Source organism: Cavia porcellus, unplaced genomic scaffold (assembly GCF_034190915.1).
Source record: "Cavia porcellus strain 051 isolate PalLab524CR breed Dunkin Hartley unplaced genomic scaffold, mCavPor4.1 scaffold_16, whole genome shotgun sequence".
NCBI lineage: Eukaryota > Metazoa > Chordata > Mammalia > Rodentia > Caviidae > Cavia > Cavia porcellus.
The window spans coordinates 59301240-59311485 of record NW_026947499.1 but is presented as its reverse complement, the minus strand read 5'-3'; the positions used below and the strand labels follow the sequence as shown (position 1 = coordinate 59311485).

The 10246-nt window shown below is 36.7% G+C and overlaps 1 long non-coding RNA gene across 3 annotated transcripts; it reads right to left on the bottom strand.

Moving 5' to 3' along the window:
- Positions 1–345: 345 nt before the first annotated feature.
- LOC106025247 (uncharacterized) lies at positions 346–8741 on the bottom strand. 3 transcript variants are annotated; one of them, XR_010039911.1, is made up of 4 exons: positions 8570–8741; positions 7183–7258; positions 6433–6585; positions 346–1957 (listed from the first exon to the last, which is right to left on the bottom strand). It is a non-coding gene; the product is annotated as an uncharacterized LOC106025247 (long non-coding RNA). The 3 variants fall into 3 exon arrangements; XR_001198848.3 differs by having other exon boundaries at positions 8526–8674; XR_001198847.3 differs by lacking the exon at positions 346–1957 and adding an exon at positions 4729–4842 and having other exon boundaries at positions 8526–8674.
- Positions 8742–10246: the final 1505 nt, after the last annotated feature.

Genomic DNA, 10246 nt, shown 5'->3' with positions numbered 1-10246 from the left:
GAATTTTTCTTTTTTCTCGTAGATGGAACCTAGGAACTTGTATATGACAGGTTAAGTGCTCGGTTGCTGACCTACACATCTGGTCCCCAGAGTTTATGATAATTATGATAGTTATGATAAGTTTATAATAATTTAGGGGACTGGAGAGGAGAAGGTTTAAAACAACGGAGGCTACCTACGTCCACTGGGCTTTGGAACTTTGGCTGTGAGTGACTGAAGCAGCTGTTATCCCTTGTGCATGGAATAAAGAAACTGATTTTGCTTATCTCTTGAGTTTCCCCAGGATTGGCCTGTGTCTTAGTTACTTTTTACTCATTTGCTGAGACAAAATACCTGAAGCCCAAGTTGGGAAAGGAAAGATTTATTTCTTACAGTTTTTGGAGGTTTCAGTCTACACTCAGTTGGCTCCAAGGCAGGCGGGCATGGTGGGGCCGCAGTTCATGGCAGCTGCAAACAGCAAGCAGGAACCAGCAAAGAGCAAGACACACCTTCTTCCTGCCATTACATCACATCCTGGCTCCACCCCTATCTGGGTGTAGCACTGACACCATGAATCCAAGCACTAGACAATGAACCATCACAAACGCACAATGCAAACTCATGAGGCCTGGGGGCAACAGACATAAACCATGACAGCCTGCTAGTTTTTTATGTAGACTCCAGTCTGGTATTCTGCAGGCTTTACATCTGCGACCAGTCCTGGTGGTAGCCACAGTACCGCTGGACACTGGGGCTGCAGCTGGTTGGTTGTTTCCCAGCAATGTCATGCCAATAAGAAAACATGTTCTCATGCTTGTACGGATAGAGGAATGGCTTCATACTAGAATGCAGTGGTACAATTCAGGGGGCAGGCCTGTCTCAGTCAAGGAGGATAGAGACAGCTTCTACCTTCTACACAACAGATTGCTCAATCATTAGAGTGTGAACTCGTTGCATTTACATTACAGATCAAGAGTCTGCCAGTTCCCCAGAAGGATTCACTCACAGTCATGACAGGTGTTTTGATTTCACTCGTAGATGTCTTTGGAAAGCCTTTGGCACATGCAAGTTTTTGGCATGAAAGTCTAACCTGAGGGAAGTTTCAAGTTGCAGAAAGCCTTTTCTTGGGCTAATAAAATTCCTCCACCTCTTTCATTACCAGTCTCCACAATCTGCTTCCAGGAATTGGTTATTTTGAGAGGTTTCACACAGGCTTACACCAGCCCTGGAACACTGAAACTTTATCTTTTACCTTTGAAGAATTTAGAGGCTGTATCACTTATGCTCCCTTTCTGCTTGAACATTAATCTGTTGCTTCATCTAGATTCACAGTACCCCGGCCTTGCTCAGCCGCATTTCTGTAGAATCAGATACTTGTGGGATTTGCTTATGACCTCAGCTTTGGTGAGTTCATTATATAAGTCTTCACTCATTTGGACACTGTTCCTTTCTTGATCAACTACTTTCTTTGTTTCCCGTTTCCTTTGTATTCTCTGCCTCAGAACTACCCCTCACTTGGTTATTATTCATTATGGTTTTCAGAATTCCACTAAATTAAAGCACAAATACAAGACAAGACATATCATAGACATGTTTGTACTGCCAGTGACACTGTTGTCTCTTGTTAACTTGCAACCAGTGGGCGCTTCACTGCATGGTCATGAAATGTCCCTGGTTGGAGAGGACTTTCTGAAGGTCAGCTCCTGCCTCAAGGCAGGCTCTCATCTACTTTATCCCACGCAGATTCTTTGCAATGGCAAGTTTAGAACCTCTCTAGTGTCTAATGATGCATCCTGGGACATTCTGCAATATGTTTAAACACATCCAAAGATGATATGAAAATGACAAGGTATCATGTGCTTAGCTCTTAACTTCAGAGGAGAATTTCTCGCTGAGATGGACTGGATACAGCTCCAGGCCAAGTTTCAGATGATCCATTATGAAGAATTCCTCAGGTCTGTTTTGTGGAAGCTGTGTTCTGAGCCGTAAGAGAAAGATGGCATTAGGACTAGCCAGCTCAAAAGAAGTTTCCATACCGAAGCACAGAGAATATTCCTAAAGTCAGGATAGAATTTGAGAAATTTCTTGGGGACAGAAAATATATCTTCCTTTTCTCAAAATCAATTTGCCATTAGATTATCATGACTGTGTCTCCCCCGCCACCAATATCTAGGAAAAGAGCAGCTAGCCAACTAAGGGAATTCTTCTTTTAATAGATAGTGGTATGCATAATTGATAGAATCAGATTGTGTATACAATTCTTTTATAACTCTTACTGTTCATGAACTACAAGGTATTGAATGAAGGGTCAAATCTAAGAAAATTTTGAGGTTTTTTATTTTTTATTTTTGTGGTATTAGAGATTGGAATCATGGTCTTTGCTACATTCCTAGCCCTTTAAAAATTATTTTTGAGTGGAAGTCTTACTAAGTCACCTACCTTTGGCTTGAAATTGTGATCCCCTCAGTCTTCAAAGGTAGCTGGAATTACTGGCATTCACCAATACACTTGACGTGTTTTGTTTTTAATTCCCTTATTTTTTAATATATATATTTTAAAAGAAACAAAACAGAAAAAAGGCACCTGGTGTGTTTTTATCTGGGATCTTTTTATCTTCATTAGTCATCCCAGATATTACTTCTAACTCCAAATACTCATCATTCTTACCAGTGTTTCCTGTTTTCCCTTTTAAAGACTTTAAAGATTCAGGAAGAGAAGTCAAATGCATTGATTCTATTGAGAACTACCAGGACCATCCATCCATTCAAGGATTTTGAGAAAAATTCATTTTGAAACTGTCTGTGGAATTTTAGTTAATTTATAGAATGAGAGAAATAGTTCTGTGTAGTGGAGTCCACTCCAGAGGAATTTGGACTGTAATTTTTGCCCTGAAGCTAACCTTAAAAACTTTGAATAATTTTTATGGGGTGTCAAGTCAAAACACTTGTTACAGAAGTTGTCCTTATAAAACCAAGGTATGAGATTTTATCACACACTGTTGGGATTACCCTTCACATCTTCATAAATTCTGTTCTTACTATGTTGATAATAAGTCTAAATCTGGACTAATCTGACCTTTTCATTTTTTTATTAGCTGCTAGTTAACAGCAGATCTAAACTATTAATATCAACTCGGAAAGTTAATCAAACAGCCTTGATGGGAAAGCTAACAAGTTATTAAAAATTCTTAGAAGTTATTTTCCCTTCAGTAATACTCATAATATAGTCCTTGTGCAAGGTGAATTTCAGGATATGATTACTGAATTTATTTGACAATCATTTCCAACAAATACAAAAACTCGCCAGTCCCTATAATTTTTTAATGGGGCGCCTTCCGACATGGAAGTCCACGAAATGGAAGAAGAGTGAAGTCTGCTTTCACTTCCAGCCTAGAACAAGTGGGAACTTTTCTCAACTGTTTATATAAGTGACCGTTCACAAGGCTATTTTAGAAGAAGCATGATAAAATAAGCCTGATTGAAACGAAGCCTTTATGAAACTTTTACCTCGAGGCAAGATACTGTGGACTTTGTTGCACTGTTAATGTATATTTTTTCCATACCTTCCATTCACCATTAATTATATTAATTTCTACTTAAGGAGAAAAAAATACTTCTACTCACTCTAAGAATAGGTATAGAAAAATCTATTTCTAATGGGATTATTCCAGCAATCTTTAAGGGCAGAAAAAGAAAATCTTGAATGCTTTCACAATGTTTGGCCCAGAGTAGATACTCAGTAAATATTGGTTGAATGAGCAGGTGGAGAAAACCAAGCAAAATAAAACAAAAAACAAATGAATGACTTAATTTGAATGACAGACACAGATATTTTACTTTTAAAAGGGACACAAATTTGTTTTAAAATGATACCAAACTAAAAGTTTATTATGCAACATTTTTCATCTTCTAAAATAGCTTAAAAATACAAATGCCATGAAAATCAAAACACTTTCTATATGTAATTCTTATGATGACTTGCTTCAGCATCTGTGAAATTCTGCAGTCTTAACATTGGTGGCACCCATACTGATAACAGTAGAACAAGAAGCCTGCCCAGGCTGTGTATCCACATCAAATCTAACCTGTCTGGACATGTGCCTCATTTACTAGTCCCAGATTTTGACCAAGGGGTGAATCAGCTAAAAAAAATAGGTGAATGATTCTTCTTCTACTCGTGCTTTTGGAGGAGGCTTCTCATTAACATGACTGGCATCTTGAACAACGTCAACACTAGATGACTGCCAGAAAACCTGTTGGTCAATCAAAACTAGATTTATTGGATCTAGTGCAATAAAGAAGAATGCTACCTTGATCATGGAGGTATCTTAGGAAAAGCAGATTTACAAGGTGCTAGGGTCCAGCTCATTGGTGTACAGCTGGTTTGTCAGGTGGGGTACCATTTAGGATTGAGCAAAGTTCGTGATATAATAGTGGAGCATCGCAGTCAGGATCTTAAATGGAGTTATTTCAACTTAAATGGAGTTAAGTAAATGTTTTTCTAAGCAAGTCATTTGTCTATGATTCTGTTTGCTTGGTTTTTGATAAACAGGTTTGCAGGAATTGACTGCAGGAATCAGTGAAATTATAAATTTATTTGCATCCACATGTTCCTTTGGTAATGACCTAAACTAAATCATTCTATTATGTTGACACAGGTGGCCTAACTTCCTACTGAGTGTGGAGCTTGCTGGACACTTAGTGGTCTGAACTCTCACAGTTTAAGAGCTGAGGGGAGGCTGGGACATTATTGCTTCCTGTGACATGTGAAGCAGAGGAGAATGGGGCACGATAGATGAGTCCTGCATGCATAGATTGTAAATTTACATAGTCTGTAGGATTATCGGGCATTCAGTCGGTGGACCTGGAAAAGAATCTCATTTTAGAAGACCTGGAGACACCATAGAGTACATTAGGAATTATACTTGCTAATCAATTCCTTAGCAGTAAGGCTCAGATAGAATTTGGACTGGAAGCCTACTAAGAATTCAGCAGGGCCAACAATCTTTTTGGAAATATCAAGTCTTTATGAAGATTTCTTTAGCTAAGGATAAATTCAAGGAACAAAATTTATATAGGACTAATAGTAATTAATAGATAATACCATTTGTAGCTGCACAGAAGCTGTCCTGCTCAAATTTAATTGGAAGTCAGAGAAAAAAATAGTTTATGTTACTGTGCATTATTGGTAGGATGTAGCATGGCCTGACCACTATTAAAAGGGAGTAGAAAATTATAGGCATTAAGAAGCTCAGAAGGTAAAGGAACATAAAGATAAACACAAGAATATAAGATAAAAGGGCAGAGAGAAGAAAATAATTAAAATGAATAGTATAATAACATTTTTCTACAGGTTTAACTTGTTGAAGAATAAAGATCTTTGAGCTGTGTTACAGGACTTATAAATTTAAAGCAATTTTTGTTTAAAAACATGTGATAAAACTAGGAAATCAGTTTTTATGATAGTGGTAGAAACAATGAGACAGGGAGGAAATTTGAAAAGTCAAAAATCATGTATTTTTGTCAACAGTTTACAAATTGTTGCAGTTACACAAAATATATCTCATGATTTTCAATACTTATAAAAGCATTTAGATTATAGTTCAAGTGGCTAAAACTGTGCCTTTGTGTTGGAAAGAAGTTAACTGAACTATATTCTTTAGCTTTACAGTGATTAGTGGGAAAAGACAGCATAAAGTAATTTCAGTTAGATAGGGATATAGTGTCCTTAAGTAGCTCACAGTTCTTGGTCCCAACCACTTTTTCCTTCTCTTATTAGGAAAAAGTTAAGTACATCATCATGCTGGAAAGAAAAACAAATTTCCTTTAAAATAGGTGAACAGTACAATTTTCCACTCCTTATAGCTGATTGCCTGTTTAAAAAACTTACCTGTTTGATTTCAGATATTTTTACTCTCAAAATGGCAACTTTACAACCTCTATTTTAGGTAAGTACAAAGGGTTCCACAACCAGATTTTAGAAAAGTAACTGAGTTCAAAAGAACTGGATACCATAAATAAGTAATTTCCATAAACCTGGTTTTGAAAGTCCAAGAGAAATTTCTTGGGTAAAACAATAAAACTACCTTATAGAATATTCTTCTTGTAACTTAGCATCAACAACAAAACCCACCCATGTCCTCCTACCCTTATCCCCCACCCCCCTAAAAAGGACAGGAAGAAAGAAAGTCCACATTGTGATCAAAACCAGAAGGGAACAAAACCCAGTGCTCTAAAGAATGACAGCTGGGCCGGAAACACGCTTCTGGAACCATGAGGCTTCTAAACTCACCCCTCCCCAGGTACAACAGAGATGAATCCACGCAGTCCTGAGAGTTCTCTTACATTTTCCCTGCCAGGGTCAGTGCAAGTTACCACATGTGAACTTAATGATCGGATACAATTAACAAAGAGCCCAACCCTGCCAGGGAGAAGTGAAGATTTCTTAACTAACCTGCAACTGGGAGCCTGATCCAAACCCCAACAGCGTACGTCAGAGGATGGACCTTTACCATGTAGAGTAAAGCCCAGAGCCCAGGTCCTCGGAGGAAGATGATTCACCATCTCAGTGAGGTTTGACCTTCTCACTACTGCCCTGAGGACAAGACTGTAGAGGAGAGGGGATTCAAATTTCATGAATGCTAGTCACATTCTTTAACTGGCATTGTGAAAAACAGTGTTTTTATTATGTTCGAAGTTTATAGTGACAATAAAGTTCCATCTTCTAGGAACAAGAGTTTTAAGAGAAAAAAACACATTGAACAGTTTTCCTTGTTCAAATGACTTCACAGAATATGTATATTGTTGGAAACACACACACAAAAAAAGAGAAATAATCTTAGAAAATGTTTGTATTCTAAATGGTAATAGGCACATGGTCAGACATATTAAAAACAGTAAAAATATTAACAAATGCTTTTTCTTAAAAATAATTTTATGAGAGGTCATAAAGAAGGGATTTAAAGAAAAGAATGTATAATATGATTTTTTTTTGCTACCAGGATTGAACTCACGACCTGGCGCTTGCCAGGCAGGCGCTTCTGCCGCTGAGCTAAATCCCTGGACCTAATGTATAATATGTTAAATAAGATGCTGTATTTTATATTCTAACATTAAAATATAAGACATTTACCTTATTTGAATCTATAACAGAGCATTAATAACTCTGGAAAATAGAAATTGATTAATATTTTTAAAAACTTACCAGATTTATGTTACAATGATAGGCAAAGGGCTGCAAAAGGAGTTTCCAATGGGCAAAGCTGGAACAATCTGAGTAACTAAAAAAAAAAAGAAAACATTGAGTATTGTAATATAACCCAAAGAATAAAATATTCATGAGTATATATGGATATAAATAAATGATTGCATACATGAACAAACGGAGGAGAAGATACAAATTTATCTTTTAAGGCGTCTCAAATGTATTATGTAGGGGTTCTTCCCTAAGGAGGGAAACACAACTTTTCCTCCCTTAAGATTGTGCATAACAACTGCCTGCCAAAGAGTACAGTGTGTGGAAAGGGGGGCAAAAGTGTACTCTTATGGTGGACAAACTGACAAATAATTCTTCATCTAGGTGGCCAGAGTTACACCAACAGGATGGACTAATGCTGACAGCATGCATCTTTGACATCAGATAAAAATGGTATTTTATCTTTGGATCTTTCTTCTAAGTCTCATAAATCCAGTTAATCATGGGAAAATTTTGCATCAGGAAAACCCTAAGGGAATCCATCTACAAACAAACTCTCCAGTGCTGTTAAGGTTATCAAAAGCGAGGAAAATCTAAGACAATACAGCCAGGAGCTGAGGAAATTTGAGAGGTAAGTGTAACTGGGGATCTGGGCCAGAAAAAGGACATCAGGTAAAAACAAAGGAAATCTGAACTGCATATATATGAACTTTAGTTATGAGTAAACATCAGTATTGGTTCATTAATCACAGCAAATACATTATGCAAATGGAAGCGTAATAGGAGGAACCGCCCACCACATGGGAACTCTCAGTAGTATTTGCTCAGTTTTTCTAGGAGTCTAAACATTTTTGAAATTGCTTCTTTAAGAGCCGAGGTATTACTCAGTGACAGAGCTTGCCTCGCATGCGTGAAGCCCTGGGCTTGATATCCCACAGACTCATACACAAAACAAATTCAATTGCAGCGGTGAAACAATCTGACTGGCTTTCTAATCACTATACGTTCTTCTTAGAGTTCCAAGTTAAACAATACTACATAAAACAGAAGAATTATAGTTTAATAATAGGGTAAAATGATCAGCATTTACAGTAGACAGTACGGGCTCCTAAACACACAATAAAATTTAAATAAAAGCTCTTAGAAATTGTAAGAGAATTTGGAAAACTGGATGGATAAAACATAAGTCAAATACTTACACACAAATAAAATATAATAGGAATGTGTTAATTGTAGTATAAAAATAGAAAATACCTAAGAATTAAGTTATTTGATAGGAATAAAGTTTCTACTAAAATAGAAAGTCCCCACAGGAAAGAAGCTATAAAATTATACTGGTTGGCATAACATACTCAAATAATAGAAAGGAAATAATACTTCCAGAGGCAAAATCTACCAGCTCTCATCCAATGTCCATTGCTGCATTCTCGGTTTTTAGGAGCAGAGACCCTTCAGTCACTACAGGGTGCAGAGCCTCTGTGCGGAGTCCACAATTCCTAGCCTTCCTGCACTTGGGTGCAGCAGCCGCTGAGTCACTGCCAATCCGGAGGTGTGTGTGGGAGTGCAACCATCTGGGTCACACTGAATGGGAGAATTGCTTTTGCTTTTTATTTTTCTGTTGCTGTATCTGGAGTGTAGATGCTGGTGGAAGTGAGGTCTCCCAGCAGTTGATTAAGGCTGGAGACGTCCTGTGATGGACAGGACCGCCTCAGCCTGGACACAACTTCCTTTGGACTGATCTAGTTCCCAGGAATAAACTTTTCTCTGATTTGAGCCACTGTACTTTTGTGTTTCTTCATGAAATAACTTTTCCCATATCCTGACACACTCCAGAATAGAAAGAAGGATCATGACAACTATCTCTCTTGTGAAAAATAAGTTATAGGTTTGATTGAATATGATATATTTACAGGCTGGGATATTATGCAGCCATTCAAAATAATGTTTTCAAAAAAATGTTGATAGCATAAAAAATGACATTATAAGATGTTTGTAGAAGGAGTGTGATATAAAACTACATATAACAAATATGTACTGTATATGCATTTATACACTATGTATATAATTGGAAAGAAATATATATATATATATATATATATATATATATATATATATAATTGGAAAGAAAAGTAGCTTTTCAGCTATTTTTGGATATAGCACCAAAATTGTTGTTTTCTCATATTTTCTGTGCCTAGAAATGCCATGTTTAGTTTAAGTTTATGTAACTTTTAAAAACCACAATATGACAGTCAGTTTTCTTGTAAAGCATACCAGGGAAATTAGGAGACAATTTCTAAAAGCACAATTTAGTTTGTAATGAATTATTTTCTACAGACTGGCTGCATCTGACCACATTTTTGAAAAAATACATATATAAAGTTACTTCTCTACCTTTTATTCATATACTGTATATGTTATATGTGCATATACTGTATATGTTATATGTGCATATACTTACAAAGAACAAAAATAATTAAAAATCAAAAATGAAATCATGAACTAAATTTAAAAAACTATGTAGTTACAGTCGATATATAAAATTAAATGAGATTTCAAACGGTAGTATGAAGTAATGATCTTCTAAATGAAAAGCAGCTACCCAATTTTACTGTGTTGAATTTACTACAGACTTTGTTTTTATTCATGTTCATATATTATCTAGGAAATAAACATTTTGGTGTACTCCCCAGTACCCGCCACTAGAGTATGTAAATTATTAGGGACAATTGCCAGTCTATCAGCCAAGGATTTATGCATCAAATAATACAGAGCAAAATGCTAATGTTTCTTACATATCATTTGACGCAGCTTGGTTCATGCTGGGTTTTTATAGGAGTCTGGTCTTCCTTTAGATTGTTGATTTCCAAATACAAGTGAATGTCCTGAATCGAACTCAGGACCTCACACTTGCCAGCTTGAGACTGTGCCACTGAGCTATATCCCTGGCCCCATTTCTGGATATGGAAAAAACACAGCTATTCTTTACTTCCTTCTTATTTCCGTACCCTCCTCCAGCTGGGGTTGGGAGCTGCACAAATATATTTAGATTTTTTCCACAAATAATTCCGATATG